Source organism: Macaca mulatta, chromosome 2, assembly GCF_049350105.2.
Source record: "Macaca mulatta isolate MMU2019108-1 chromosome 2, T2T-MMU8v2.0, whole genome shotgun sequence".
In the NCBI taxonomy this organism is placed as follows: Eukaryota; Metazoa; Chordata; class Mammalia; order Primates; family Cercopithecidae; genus Macaca; species Macaca mulatta.
In genome coordinates, this window is record NC_133407.1 from 5,900,883 (window position 1) to 5,914,885 (window position 14,003).

Genomic DNA, 14,003 nt, shown 5'->3' on the forward strand with positions numbered 1-14,003 from the left:
TTTTTTTTGTTTTTTTTTTGAGACGGAGTCTCGCTCTGTTGCCCAGGCTGGAGTGCAGTGGCCGGATCTCAGCTCACTGCAAGCTCCGCCTCCCGGGTTCACGCCATTCTCCGGCCTCAGCCTCCCGAGTAGCTGAGACTACAGGCACCCGCCACCTCGCCCGGCTAGTTTTTTGTATTTCTTAGTAGAGACAGGCTTGTTTTGCTGCTCTGCTCATTGAGATGAAACACGATTTGCTCTGTGTTGTGCAGTACTGCTCAGGGATGGGTTGGGATTCCTCTGGGTCTGCGGGCTTTGTGATGATGATGTTGGAGTCGGCCAGCATGGCTTTGCTGTGGGAGTTGCTCTGTGAGCCCAGCACACGTGAACCCCTACCAAAGACTTAGTTTTCTCAACCTTAAAATCAAGAAGTTGTCTAACTGGTTCCTAAGAGCTTTCCTGGCACCAGTTTTTCCATTTTGTATGATAAAATTCTCACGGTGTGCAGGAATCCTTTGTGGATGATTCCAGCTCACAGATTGTTCCATGGTTTGTACGCTGTAAATAGAGCCTTTATTGCAATACCTGTATACTTGTAAATAGAGGTATATTGTCTTGGACACTGTCATCTTCCTGGGAGGATATCCTCTCCAAGTAGATTGTGAGCGGTTAAATGACAGGCCTGGGGACATACCTTGTGTCCTTTATAACCTGCAATAGACTGCGCGTTCAGGGCTGGTTGATTCGTAGCTCCATCTGTCTATCTGTCCATTTTTTGAGTTCCTAGAAAGTATGAGAGGCACTCAATATTAAATACTAGAAATGCCGAGGGGGAAATGTGAATCCTGATCTGCAGAAGTTCACAACTTGTCAAAGAAATAACATTATTAGTAAAATACTTTGTTGTTTGCATGGTGCAATCACATTTGTTTTGATGTATTGATCTTCAGACATCTCTAGGATTCCGATAGGAATTATAATATGACGTTGTATTTCATGTCCTTTAAATTCCAGGAATGTGACTTGGAAAACATTGAGGGAGTGAGAGCAGTGGAAATGGCGCTGGCGACATAGGGTTGGGAGCCCCAGCCATGAGGCAGTGTCCTGAGGGGCAGGGAGGCGGCTGGTGGGAGACATAAGTCTGTTCTCTTTTTTGGCCTCAGGTCCCATGTGTCTCTTATGATATATGCATTAAAACATGTCAACCTTGCCTTTTCAGTGAATTTACAGATTTCTGCCACTACTTTTTTTTATTTGTTTTGTTTTGTTTTGTTTTTTGAGGCAGAGTTTCGCTCTTGTTGCCCAGGCTGGAGTGCGATGGTGCGATCTCGGCTCACCGCAACCTCCATCTCCTGGGTTCAAGCGATTCTCCTGCCTCAGCCTCTCTGGTAGCTGGGATTACAGGCGTGCACCACCACGCCTGGCTAATTTTTATAATTTTAGTAGACACAGGGTTTCTCCATGTTGACCAGGCTGGTCTCAAACTCCTGATCTCAGGTGATTCACCCACCTCAGCCTCCCAAAGTGCTGGGATTACAGGTATGAGCTACCACGCCCGGCCTAAGGCCACTTTTATTGTATGTGATTTTGCCAGGTCCATTGACTCATGAACTGAATTCCTCGTGCAGCGTGTTTCCACCTTTGTCCCACGTCACAGATGAGATGGTCTCAGAAGGAGGAATCTTAAAGAATCTTCCTCCCTGTCTACGTGGAAGACAGTCAGGATTGATCATATGCCTTCCTCACCCACAACCAGGGTTTTTTCCTCTTTAGCCTAATTGCTGTAATTTCACACATGTGGACTAGTCGTGCCTGTGGGAGGAACCGGGTCCAGAGGTTGGGCAAGATGCGCACTCTGAAAGCGATAGAAGAGTGGTTTCTCTTTGAGTCTCCAGCAGCTCTAGGCTGCCCTGGGCTCCTGCTGGCTTGGGTTGGAGATGCCTGTTTAGAAATCTGTAGCCGTTTCTCCTCTGGCATCTAATGAATTCTGGCTGGCTTTGAATGTTCCTTTGACATGACTGCAGTTCTTTAAAGCTCATCTTCCACATGGAATTGGCAGGTTCATTTAATTGTTTGGGAGCCGGATAAAAATGCTTTGTTCTTTGTTCTTACATTATCCCATTTCAGAATCTCTCTTCTCCCACAAATTGCCGAGACTGTTCAATTTGAGCTTTCAATTGCTTCTCTCTGAGCAGATCTTTCAATTTATTTTGCAGGGCCTGTTGTTTTTGATTAGACAGTTAGAATATCAGCTGGGTTTCTTAATCTATTTATTCATATTTCTGCTTGCCTTTCTTTTTTCTACCTTTCAGTCTCTTTTATTGTGAAAAGTATGCAGTCATAGCAGCTATAATGAAGTACAAGTCCTTTTTTTTTCTTGTTTGCTGACTGTAGTATGTGATCATTTTTTCCTTTGCTTATGTTTTAGGGTAATAATAATGTCATCATCATTGTTATTATTTTTCTTTTTAAATCAGTTACTATGCTTAGATCTCAAACAGACAGAAGATAATAAGTAGATAAGAGAAAAACTTAAAATGGCTGTAATTTGGCCTGGCACAGTGGCTCACACCTGTAATCCCAACACTTTGGGAGGGCCAGATGTGCAAATTGCTTAAGTCTACAAGTTCAAGAACAGCCTTGGTAACATGATGAAACTTCACCTCTACAAAAAATACAAAAATTAGCTGGGGCTGATGGAGCGCACCTGGAGTCCAGCTACTCGGGAGGCTGAGGTAGGAGGATCGCTTGAACCCGGGAGGCAGAGGTTGCAGTGAGCTGAGACTGCACCACTGCACTCCAGCCTGGGTGACAGAGCAAGACTGTCTTAAGAGAGAAAAACCAAAAACAAACAACCCCTGTAATTCAGATTTCAGAAAACATGCAAGGGCAATGCCAGGTGCTGAGGTAGAGCCATGAAAAAGATTAACTGGGTCTCATCCTCATGGTGCTTATTGCCTAATTTCCCCCGTTTCCTTATTTCACCTTATAGCAGTCTGGTAGGATAGGCATTGTGATTCTCATTTAACTCATGGGAAAACTGAAATTTAGAGTAGTGAAGTGACATAGTTAAAAGAATTGCAGCTGGATTTTAAACCTAAGTGTAGAGTCTCCAGGTCTAGTGTTAGAGTCTGTGTACAAAGGACTGTATCTTACTGCCTCAAACGGACCTCTAATAAGACCAGAGCATCCCCTCTGAATGCAGTCAGAGTCTCCTCCTGGTTGATTTTATTCTGAACTTTGGAAACATGACAGCATGTAGGTCTCTGATTCTGCCTTTGTCTTGCTTTATTACTATTATTTTCTTATTAATTAATTATTTATTTTTTGAGACAGTCTTGCTTCATTACCTAGGTTGAAGTGCGGTGGTACAATCTCAGCTCACTGCAGCCTTTGCCTCCTGGGTTCAAGTGATTCTCCTGCTTCAGCTCCTGAATAGCTGGGATTACCACTTGGCTAATTTTTGTATTTTTAGTAGAGACGGGGTTTCGCCATGTTGGCCAGGCTGGTCTTGAACTCCTGACCTCAGGTAATCTCCCACCTTGGCCTCCCAAAGTGCTGGGATTACAGGCAGGAGCCACCATGCCCAGTCTGTCTTGCTTTATAGCTTCTTTGAAGCTTCATTATCTATCCTGTAAATGGAGAGGTAGAAAAGGAGGGGGAAAGTGGAGAGGAGGTTAGTCATCAAGAGAATGGGTTCTAGAGTACACGGACCTAGTACTGAATCCTGGCACTTCCATGTTTTCACTCTGATTTTAGAAACTGGAACTTCAGTTTCCTTATTTGTAAAATGGAGATGATACTGCATAGAGGCATACCTCAAAGATATTGTGGGTTCATTTCCACACCATCCCTAGAAAGTGAATATTGCAATAAAGTGAATTGCACAAATTTTTTATTACCCATTACCCTATACTGTATTAAGTGTACAATAACATTTTGTCTAAAAATGTACATATTTTAATTTAAAAATACTTTATTGACTGGGCACGGTGGCTCACACCTGTAATCCCAGCACTTTGGGAGCCCGAGGAGGGCAGATCACGATGGCAGGAGTTTGAGACCAGCCTGGCCAACGTGGTGAAACCCCATCTCTACTAAAAATACAAAAATTAGCCGGGCGTGGTGGCGGGCGCCTGTAATCCCAGCTACTCGCGTGGCTGAGGCAGGAGAATTGCTTGAACCTGGGAGGCGGAGGATGCAGTGAGTCAAGATCATGCCACTGCATTCCAGCTCTGGGCAACAGAGCAAGACTCCATCTTGGAAAAACAAACAAACAAACAAACTTCATTGCTAAGAAATGCTGATAAGTATCTGAGCCTTCACATTTACTTCAAAACTACTCATTGGTACATGAGTTGCAGAATGGATGTTGTATCAGCAGACGTGAAAACAACATTAATTGTATTGTACATGTCCTTCAGAGTTCTTGAGTGACCAAGTGCATTGTCAGTGAGCAGAACTATTTTGAAAAGAATCTTTTTTTCTGAGCAGTGGGTCTCAACTGTGGGCTTAAAATATTCAGTAAGCCATGCCGTAAACGGATGTGTTGTCATCTGGCCTTTGCATTGCCATTTGTAGAGCACAGGCAGAGTAGATTTAGCGTAATTCTTAAAGACCTTAGGATTTTCGGAATGGTAAATGGACATAGGCTTCCATTTCAAGTCACCAGCTGCATTAGCTCCTGACAAGAGAGGCAGCCTGCCCTTTGAAGTTTTGAAGCCAGGCATTAACTTCTCTCAAACTATGAAAGTTGCATTGACATCTTCTCTGAATAGAAGACCGTTTCATCTCCATCGAAACGCTGTTGTTTACTATAGCCACCTTCATTCGTTATTTTAGCTGGAGCCTCTGGATAACTTGCTGCAGCTTCCACGGCAGCACTGGTGGCTTCACTTTGTACTTTTATGTTACAGAGATGACTTATTTTCTTAAATCTCATGGGCCAGCTTCTGCTAGCTTCAAACTTTTCTTCTGCAGCTTCATCACCTCTCTCAGCTCTCAGAGAATTGAAGAGAGTCGGAGCCTTGCTCTGGATAGGACATTGGCTTTTGGTATTCTATCTAGACCAGTAAATCTTTCCCAATATCAACAACAATGCTGTTTAACTTTGCTATCATTCATGTGTTCACTGCAGTAGCACTTTTAATTTCCTTCAATAACTTTTCCTTTGAATCCACAACTTGGCTGTTAGGCACAAGAGGCCTTTCAGCCCATCTCAGCTTTTGACATGCTCTCCTCACTAAGCTTAACCATTTCTGTCTTTCAACTTAGGGTGAAGGACATGTGACTCTTCCATTCACTTGAACACTTAGAGGCTACTGTAGGATTATTCACTGGCCTAACTTCAAAGTTGTTATGTCTCGAGGAATAGGGAAGCCCACGGGGAGGAAGAGAGCTGGGGTAACAGCTGGTTGTGGAGCGGTCAGAACACACTATGGATGTGATTCCTGGTGCTCCAAGACAATTACAATAGTAACATCAGAGATCACAGATCACCATGACGTATAATAACAATGAAAACATTTGAAAGATTAAGAGAATGACCATAATGTGACACAGAGACGCACGTGAACCCTCCTTTTGGAAAAATGATGCTCACTGGCTTGATGCAGGATTGCCACAGACCTTCCATTTGTAAAAATCACAACTATCTGAGAAGCACAATCAAGCAAAGCACCATCAAACAAGATGCACCTGTACCTGTAAGTCTTTTGAGAATTAAAAAAAACAAAACAAAAACACCAGAGATGTATGTGGAACATCTAGCATAGTGCAACATAAATATTTTCAGCTATTTTTCTGTTTGGTTCATTGATTCATTTACATATTCAGTGTGCATTCGTTGAGTGACACTCAGGTGGGAACACCACCGCTATTGTTGTAATCCCTATTTTGTCCCATGATGGGTACTTAGGGGCACAATAAGGCATTATAGATAAGACATGGTTAAATCTGCAGTGAGTGGTGAGCTGAAACTCCGCAGGTGTCCGATGATAAAAGTTACCTTATGTTAAATGCTACCTTAGTGTGAAAAAGCATTTGTCACAGAAGTGCCTCCTAAAGAGAAAGGAGTGTTAAATTCTTACAGGGTCAGCGTGGGATGGAATGACTGTTGGTTGGTGTGGAGATGTGGAGTGAGGGGTCCTGAAGTGGGAGGAGACCCTAGAGGGGCAGTGTGGTTGGTGAGTGTGGTTGGTCTCAAAGGCCAGGTTAAGGAGTCTAGACTGCTTTCATTCATTTGTCCATTTATAATGCTGGGACTATATGGAAGAGGGATCAGAGAGTCAATATACTAAATACAAACCAGGTCAAAGGCCATGAAAATGGTCTCAGAGAGAGAGAGAGAACTGAAAACTGGATTTAGGGCAGCGATAGGGAGAAAGAAAAGTAGTTAACAGAAATGAAAGATGATGGAATATTTTAAAAAGCACTTTTAAGAATCTGGATTTCCAGGCAGTCATGAAGGTAGGAACAGGAAAACCTGGAGTAATTTGGAAATGCAGCGAGACTGTAACAGACAGAGGATGGCGGGCATCTTGGTTAAAGTGACGGGAAGTGGGGGTCAGTGGTGGGGAACTCGTTCTGAAAATTCTAGGGCAAAATTGGAGAACTTGCCAGACAACTGGTCTTCACCTGCTTCTGGCAGTCGTCCATCTCCAAATTACGTTAGCCATGCTAACAAATGGACATTGATTTTTATTTTGCTCTCATTGTTTAACATTTCCTGTATTTATTGCTTTTGGATTCAAAAAGATGCAAGAAACTGAATCTATTTTTTCTTTTCACTCTGAAGTAAAGAGACTGTTTTCCTTGTTTGAGGCAATTGCTTATTTCTCCCTCTTCTGTTTTTTCCTCCTTTAAAATGTTCTGCTACGAAGTGACCTCTAGAACCTGTATATGAAACAGGTTGCAAGGGTGGTTCAGCTGAGTGCTAGAATAAATTGAAGAATTCTTTGCTGACTGCCAGTTCAAGCAAAAAGCAAAGCCAACAAAAACCTGCGGCTTTGAAGTAAGGGCTGTTTGCTTCCTGTGGCGTTCTTTCGCCTCACAACATTTCTTTCCAGTGTCTTCGCTTTTGTAGCAATTACATCGATCGAAGAGTGACCATACATATAGGTCTGCATTTTGGAAATGGGTGCTGTGCATCCTAAATAGTGTCTCTGGAGTGTGAATCCTGGTGAAAGGATGAAGGAGGCGTCTCGCTCCGTATTTTCTCTCCCTGAACTGATCTGTCTCAGTTCTGCTTTCTGATCGTTTCCCCTGTTGGCAGAACCTGCCCTTGACCCTTGGCCACAGTGAATCTGTGTACACTGGCACGACTCCAGATGCCTGGGGGATAAAACTTCACCCGAGTTTGCCAGTCATTCCTCGAAGCTGCCCAGTTGTTCCAGTCTTTGTTGATGTTTCCTAGAAAATTTTGGCTCCACGTTTATCGTGGTTCCTTAGTTTATTTGACAGCATGTCTTGCTTTGTGTTGGATACTTTAGAGGATACAGCAATAAGACTTGGGCACTGTCTTGGAGTAGCTCAAAGAGGAGGAAGATAAATAATAAGAACCTTTTAAAAATTGGCCAGGCACGCTGGCCTACGCCTGTAATCCTAGCACTTTGGGAGGCCGAGTCAGGGGGATCACTTGAGATCAGGAGTTCAAGACCAGCCCGGCAAACATGGCAAAACCCTGTCTTTACTAAAAAATACAAAAATTAGCGGAATGTGGAGGTGCATGCCTTTAATCCCATCTACTCTGGAGGCTGAGACAGGAGAATCGCTTGAATCCAGGAGGCAGAGGTTTCAGTGAGCCGAGATCACGCCACTGCACTCCAGCCTGGGCAACAGAGCGAGACTCCATCTCAAAAAAAAAAAAAAAAAAAAGACAAAGACAAAAGAAAAAAGTGTGCAATGTAGTGGTTTAGTATATATACAAAATTCATATTGATGACTATCTAATTTTGGAATATTTTTATTGCCCCCAAAAGAAACCCCATACCCATTAGTGGTCCCTTTCTACTCCCCCCTCCCCAGCAGCCCTTTGCAGACACAAATCTCTGTTCTGAATCTATGGATTTGCCTATTCTAGACATTTCATATAAATGGAATTGTATCATAGGGGGCCTTTTGTGTCTGGCTTTTTTTTTGACTTAGCATAATGTTTTTAAGGTTATCCGTGTAACAATACTTCATTTATTTTTATAGCTTAATTATATGCTATGGTGTGGCTATACCACATTTTGTTTATAGGAGTCATATCTTGAGGGTGTTCTATGTTCATTGTTCCATGAGCTTTACCTTTTAAATTCATTTGTCTTCACAGTTACTCGACTTCCTAGGCAGAGTTACTGTTGCCATATTGCCGGTAAAGAAGAAGGCACACATAGGTTACACAGCAACAGAAGAAGGCGTAGACAGGTTACACAGCTAGTAAGTGGCAGAGCAAGCTTGGTTTAACTGTAGAGTCTGCGCTCTTAACCATACTCTTCCCGGCACACAGCATGAGTCACCGGATAGAAGACGTATTTAAAAATGATTATAAACGTGGGAGGGAGTTACAAAGGTCTTAACTGACTATGGAGTTCAGTAGCTCAGAGTTGGGGGTGGCCTGTGGTGTGGGGTGGCTGTTACAGTGTGCTGTACTTCGAGTCCTTTGTCTAAACTGCCCTTCAGATTATGGTGCACAGTGGACTTAGGGCAGCACAAGTGATCTGGGCCTCAGGGAGATGGGGTGGGCTCCGGTCCACTGACAGGATTGCTCAGGGCTGATTCAGCAGCCTGCAGGGCTGAGCCTGAGGCCAAAGGCTTTCAGCATGTATGTGTATCTGGGTGGGGCCTGGCCTGTGCACGCAGGGACTTGATAGGAAGCACCTCTTTTCTGTGGAATGTGGAGAAGTACAAGCAGGTCTAACCACGCTGCCCAGCTCACCACACATGCGATGAATGATGGAATGAATAAGAGATGTGGTAGGTGGGTACTAGATTTGAGAGCCTTGAACCTCAAATTGAAGAGACCCTGCAGTGGCCTGCCTTGAGAGGTATACAGTCTGTCCACTTCTCTGTTACTCTGCTTGAGCTTGCTGTCTAGATTCTAGTAGGAGATATCACCCAGGTGTTTTCCTTCAGTGTAGAGTCTATCTCCTGGGAGATCAGAATTCCCAGCTTAGTCTTTTCTTAGTGGAACCCTAGAAAATTGTTCTATGGGCCAGGTGCGGTGGCTCACGCCTGTAATCCTGGCACTTTGGGAGGCCGAGGCGGGTAGATCACGAGGTCAGGAGTTCGAGACCAGCCTGACCAACATGATGAAACCCCCTCTCTACTAAAAATATAAAAAATTAGCCTGGCGTGGTGGCGCGCACCAGTAGTCCCAGCTACTCAGGAGGCTGAGGCAGGAGAATTGCTTGAACCCAGCAGGCACGGGTTGCCGTGAGCTGAGATCGCACCACTGCACTCCAGCCTGGATGAGAGAGTGAGACTCTGTCTCAAAAGAAAAAAAAAGAAAAATTTTCTATGACATAATGTTTCTGTCTCTGACAGTTTAGTTATTCACTCAACAGACATTTATGAGGCATATTCTGTGCCAGGAATTGTTCTAGGCACTTGGGACATGTGAGTGAGCAATATAATACAGAGAAGGACTTTTGCTGTCTTTATACTCTTCTGGCAGGGCAAACAGAATAATAAGCAATAGACATAAATTATGTTTTTTTTATTTAATAAAATAAGTGTTATGAAAAAAAGTTGAAGTAGAGCAAAGTAGAAAGGGATGTAAAGTGGTTGAAATATTAAATAAAGTAAGATGGTAACAGCCGGGTATGGTGGCTCACGCCAGTAATCCCAGCACTCTGGGAGGCCGAGGCAGGTAGATCACGAGGTCAGGAGTTCAAGACCAGCCTGACCAACATGGTGAAACCCTGTCTCTACTAGAAATACAAAAATTAGCTGGGCATGGTGGCAGATGCCTGTAATCCCAGCTACTCAGGAAGTTGAGGCAGGAGAATTGCTTGAACCCGGGAAGCGGAGGTTGCAGTGAGCCGAGATCGTGCCACTGCACTTCAGCCTGAGCAACAGAGCGAGACTCCATCTTAAAAAAAAAAAAAAAAAAAAAGACATGAAAAACTTGCACTTGAAGATGGTTAACGAATTAGCCACGGGAGCATTGGAGGAAGAGTCTCACAGTGCAGAATTCGGAAGGTTCAAGTAACAGGCTGGGAGGCAGGTGTGAGCATGGGAGCGAGGAGTGGTGGGAAGCCTGGAAGCCGGCTTGTCACTCCTCTGGCTAGCCAGAGGATCTTGGTTTGTCCTCATAGTGGAATCCCAGCCATTTCAGGACTGAGCAGAGGGGTGCCGTATGTAGACATGTGCTTTAAAGTTCTCAATGGGTTGCCCCATTGAGAATCTCATAATGAAACTGAATTTGTGATATGTTAAGCACAATTAGAATAGACAGATTAGCTCAAGAAATAAAAAATTACAAGAATCAAAAGTACTTATTTTATCTGGCTTGATTTGGAGCCTTACCTGGGCCAGAGTTTTTTGAAGATGCCCCCAGAGTTTAAAACTTATGTTGTATTTGTTGTACTCCTTTCTTCCCTCCCCATTAGAGATTTGTGGGATAGCTCTTTGGCAAAATGTCAGTGCAAATGTTTGTAGAAGTGGGTGAATGAATTAAAAAGCAGAGTAGGCATTTAACTGGCAGGCTGAAAGAAAAATGTCAGTTTCCGTGGGTTAAGCAGGATCTTTGCAGCATATTTAGCACTTGACTTCTTCCAAATTTGCCTACATGAAGTAACCTCTCTGTTTTCACACATGAAATATTTAAATAACTTTAAAATATGTGTGTCATGCCGGGTATGTGACCAGATGGAAGAACACTTCTTGGCCGAAAATGTAAACAAGCTGCCACCAATGTTAATGTTACAGCTATAGACATTAGTGTATTTTGGTTGGTTATATTTTATTTTTGAGCATGTACAGTTCATCAGAGTTAAGCCCACATTGAATTCTGTTTGAATGTTTTTTTGATGGTCCTTCATATTTATATGGATTTTTACCTGCCCTTCTTGTCTGGGATATTTTTACCCCATGTAAAATGGATGCGACTGTTTGTTTTTCAGATCATGTCCAAATAATCATTTCCACCTCTAGTTCCCCAGGGAAGAGTGTTATGCAAACAGCTTTAGGATGTTTTAGCCAGTTAATAAAGTAAGTTGTCAGGTAGGCTGAGGAGTTACTGAGTTTATAGAGTCTGGACAACTGATTTGCTGCTGTGTTGAACTGGGAATTGCTGTTTCTCCTGCAAGAACTTTGATTTTGGAGCACTATGGGGAGGGGTGTTTCATGGTTATAACTGTAGAACAAAGGAAGTTAAGTATCTGCTGTGTGTCACAGGCTGTCTCATTTAATCCTAATGTTTCATGTGAGTTGATCTTATTTTACAGTGAGGAAAATTCGCCTTTTGGAGACACCATTTGCAAGATCCTAACTGCCAGTTAGTGGCACAGCTAGGGTAAGGACCCAGTTTCAACCTATTGAAGAGCCCATTCTCTTTTCACGGTCTCTGGTTGTTTTCAGGGAGGGAAGAAGGTGATATTTGTCAAGCATGTCCCAAATGATAAGGTCTGACAGATTTAGTGTTTCTTAATCTCTAGATAATTAAATGGAGAAACTATGCCTTTACACGTTTATGAATTCATTTTCAACATTGAATCAGCAAAATAATGTTGGGTCTCTGAGCCCCAATCATCTGAATCTTGTTTGACAAATAATCGTGTGAGTATCTGGGGGATTAATGAAGGCTTAGATTCCTTACAGCTCCCTTGACCTGGAGACGATGAAGACTCAGGAATGACTCTTTCCAAGGTATTTCCGGAGCCTCTGCTTCCATATGGTGATGAGTTTTCCCCCAATGGGGCTCTAACTGCTACCTCTAAGTAAAGGAGTCTAGGGAACCCTCAAATCGACCACGTGGGAGATTTTAAATTAATTGGCATTTAATCAAAATGTTTGCAGGGATGAAGGTGCCCATGCATGCAACTGCCAGTGTTTGTGCTTACACCTCCTATCTTGAAACAGGTACAAGAGAAAAGTGAAAATGAGAAGCCTCAAGAAAACCACAGACTCAAAGTTTCTGGTATGAGGAGCAGGAATGATAAAAGTGGTCCTTGGCTTTGTTTATTCTAGGGAGTGCTTTTCAGTAGTGCATGTTCAGAATGTGGCTTGGTCAGATGATGGCTGTTCCTCTGATTCTGAATGAGACAGCATGGCTTTCCTGTTCAGGGTATTCTTGGTAGGTTTTAGAAAGATGTTTCTGAGACCCCAAATCTCCAGGTTCCATAAGAGGTGATGCTGTGAGTGGGCTGGGAGTTGGAACTGTGTTGCCAGTGACCCTGTGGGGTGGATTTGTTTAGGTACATGTGAACACATTGGGCCAAGGGCGTGGTTTGTGGCCTTGGGGCAGGAGAGAAGGAAGAACAGTGGAGCAGGTAATTATATATAAAAACAAAATAAACAAAATACCAAAACTTTGTTATGAAGATTCATTGAAGTAATGTATATGAACTAGTCCAAGCCTGGCCTAGAGTAAGCACTCTATAAATACTGTTTTTAATGTTACTGCTCTTGTTTTTATTACTGTTATTGTATGTATCTCAGATGTGCATGGAAGAAAGGCTTATATGGATTAATAAGATATGCTATGTAAGTTTTATAACATTTAACTAAAAGATGAGATAATGACTGTGATTAGAGTCTAAACCAGACAGATGATTGGGCATTTAATCAGAATGTTTCAACGACTTAGCTAAAGGCATTATTTTTATTTTATTTTATTTCATAGATATAGTTTTGAGACAGGGTCTCAGGCTGGAGTGCAGTGGCACGATCATGGCTTGCTGCATCCTTAACCTCCAGGGGCTCAAGTGATTCTCCCACCTCAGCCTCCCAAGCCGCTGGGACTACAGGTGTGTGCTACTAATGTCCGGTTAAGTTATTTTTTATTTTTCGTAGAGACAGGGTCTCACTCTGTTGCCCAGGCTGGTCTCGAACTCCTGGGCTCAAGCAATCCCCCTACCTCAGTCTCCCAAAGTGCAGGGACTACAGGCATGAGCCATCGCACCTGGCCTCCAGTCACTGGCCCCTGGCCTCTGGCATGATTTGAGAGCATAAAAGAATGTGGACTCTTGTGTACCACTCTTTCTGAGCCTCTGGTGGAGGGGAGTGAAGTAGACCACAGTAATATTTGACATTTCGGTCTCCGTTTTCCTTCCCTTAAGGCCCTCTGAGCACTCTGGTGGGGAAGGCAGAGATTATCAACCTGTTAGAGTGGGGAACCTTCAGACCTGAGGCAAGAATTATGGGCTAAGGAGCAGAGCTGGAGGATTTGCTCACCTTTGTGACCCTTCGGTCTTGGGATGGGAATTTATAATTGGAGCATAGATGAGGATGCTCAGCAAGTCAGGGAGTGGAGGGGAACCACTTCTTTATGGGAATTGTGATTCATAGCTGCAAAATGTTCTCTACCACAAAGCTTACCCTTGACTCTACAGTGAAATGAGAACCTTTGGGGGTGCGAAAGGTAGTTACCCGAGTTAGGAATGGTACCTTGTCCTTCCTGTGACATGTAACTGATGGAAGTTACTTTTACCCTGGCTCTTAATTATAAAGGGAAAAAAAACCTTACTCAGTAATTTATGTCATTTGAGGAATATGTGCTGGTCACCGTATCATCCTTCTGTTACTGTTCTGTAGGTTTCTTCATCATTTAGTCTGCAACTTCCGAGTTTCCCAAGGAACTGAGACAATGAATACATGTTTCTTTTACTTTTGAATCAAGTTGACTTAGCAGCCAAATCAATAGTGAGTAGAGGATCACTCTGGTTTAAGAGGCTATTAATCACCAGTTGTAAAAGTTCCAAGTGGGAACGAAAGGGGCAGAGCTTTAATCATGTTGGCCTTCCTTTGGAGGAGAAAAGAGAAAGAGGCTGCCAACCGCCTGGCCGAGAGATGGGAGGCTTGGAAACAGACTTTCTCCT

At 43.3% G+C, this 14,003-nt stretch overlaps 1 protein-coding gene across 3 annotated transcripts in view; it reads left to right on the forward strand.

Annotated features, from left to right (window-relative positions):
- MB21D2 (Mab-21 domain containing 2) overlaps positions 1-14,003 on the forward strand; it is a 119,440-nt gene that overhangs the window by 58,506 nt on the left and 46,931 nt on the right. The window contains exon 1 of one of the 3 annotated variants that reach the window (XM_077990662.1): positions 8,565-9,008. The gene's annotated coding sequence lies outside the window, so the exon portion shown is untranslated. 3 annotated transcript variants of the gene reach the window in all.